The following is a 2,333-nucleotide window of genomic DNA, read 5'->3' as shown; positions in this document are numbered from 1 at the left end:
TAGTGCACTTTAATATTCTTCTTCTTCTTCTTCTTCTTCTTCTTCTTCTTCTTTTTCTTTTTTTGATCAATGAGTTAAAGATTGGTGGTTAGCCTTGATACATGGGAGGTTTAACCTTCCTTGATTCAAATCTAATTCATCTTGATCATGGATCAAGTGAATGGATTTGCATTAAGGATAGGTTGCTTCCTAATCAAGCAAAGAACCTAAATCAATACAAGATCATTTCTCATATTCTTTTTGGCATGGCAAGTTGTAGGAGTTTGATTCACTAATCAAAATCTCTAACTTGTGTTATTGCCTACATTATTATTGATCGACCTCAGATAGTTGTGACTTCTACATAAGTCCAATTGCGATTGCTTAACATAGCGCTAAATTATCTTATGGCACACTAACTCTAACACTAACCATTAACCATTAACATTTAATTCTTGCACTTTACATATATGCAATTTACTATTCTTGTACATATTATTCATTTGCTTTTGCTCTTTGCTCATTTGAGCACATGTTTATGTTAATGCAATTTGCTTTTTGCTCACTTGAGCATATAATTGTGTATATATTATTGTGCTTGTGTTTTATTTTGATTGTTGTGGACCAAATGCAAAAAATGGACAAAAAAGGACTTAGATTCTAGGACATTCCCTATGCAAAATGGAGTAAAAAGGGCCTTAATATTGAAGATGGATTAGAAGGACCAAATCTCTAAACTCACTCTTGTCCATTCTTGATTTACTTCATGGAACCTTTTGATGTGTGTGCTTTTGTGCTAGGGAATCCTATTTGAGCCAAACTGAAGAACCATTGTCATGTGCTTCAAAGAGAAAGACACAAGAGCCATTGGGGATCTTCTAAGAGCTTGCTTGGTTAATTTGATTGCTTGAGCTTTCACTTATTTGCTTGCATATTCCAAAGGATGGGAGCTACTTGGATCATCAATATGATCTCAAGAGAGGAACTCCATTTGTGGTCTTGTTTCTTATCCTTCATCTCTTGTATGATTAGGACTTTAGCCATTCTTCTTCTTCCCTCCACTCTAACCCAAGCCAAAACTTTTGTGCAAATATTTAACATTTATTTTCAAACATTAGAAACCTAAGCATTATGCTTTTGATTTTCAAACTTTCTTTTCATAACACTTATTTTGAATTGAATCTTTAAGTCAACTTTGACCATATTTTGTAAATACTTTTCATTGGTAAATATAACTCATTCAAATACTTTTTGTGGTTTCAATGGCCACTTCTTATCAAAAACTTTTCATAACCTTTAGCTATTAGGTTTGAGTTATCCTTAAGGTAGATATAATACTCACCTATATCCTTAGTGATGGACAATGAGTCTTCCATGCTTATTATAGGGTTAACCCCTCACTAGCATGTTGAAGCTATCCTCACATGGTGGATTTGTGGTTTTTAGGTTGAGTTTTCTCCCTTGGATAACAAAAGACCTTAAGGCTTTTGGACCAATTAATTCACAAACTTGTTTTGAGATTTTTACCCCGAACTACGAGGTTTTGATCCTAATCTTTTTCAAGATGGTACGTAGGCAATGGGTTTATCCATCCAAACACAAATTGTAAATAACTTGTATATTCTTTTCTCATCTCTTCAATCATGTTTGCACAAACAAATTTTCCACAAAAATACCAACCTTACAACAAGTGTGAAAAGGGCTCCCTAGGAGTACCTAGGATGTTTTGGGTGCTTAACACCTTCCCATTGCATAACCAACCCCCTTACCCCGATCACTGACATTTTTACTAGTTTTTGATTCGATAAAAGTATTAGGTTTTTGTTCGCTTTCTAACCATTCCTTTGGATAAATAGAAGTGTGGTGGCGACTCGACTTGTATGGTTTACCTTGGATTTAGTCAATATGTCTAATGGTAACGAATACCCCGCTACAATATTGTTCTATCACAATTTCACATCTTCATTCGTGCCAACCTTATGGCCGAATATCACCCATCGTACATATCATATATGTTTTTGATAATAATTTCTGATTTCAAAACTTGCATGAGCATTGCGTTAGAATTACTTTTCAAAAGGAACAATTTTTACTTGCAAATCAATACTTAGCGTCAATGAAATCTCAATAATGGTCTGATCAGAGGCATGCCGCTTCAAGACACTTGTGACTAGGGCCAAATCACCTAGAAATCTTGTCGATCAGGATAAAATTCTTCTAATATGGGGCAGATCATCTGAAGATTCTTTTGATTAGAGGCAAATCATTCCAAATATTGGTCACCTGAGTCAAATCTCCAAGCACCGGTTAATTAGGGGCATACCTTTCGAAGATTCAGATACTGGGGAAATCCA

This window comes from Lathyrus oleraceus, chromosome 5 (genome assembly GCF_024323335.1).
Source record: "Lathyrus oleraceus cultivar Zhongwan6 chromosome 5, CAAS_Psat_ZW6_1.0, whole genome shotgun sequence".
In the NCBI taxonomy this organism is placed as follows: domain Eukaryota; kingdom Viridiplantae; phylum Streptophyta; class Magnoliopsida; order Fabales; family Fabaceae; genus Lathyrus; species Lathyrus oleraceus.
Note: the sequence above shows the minus strand (reverse complement) of the source record.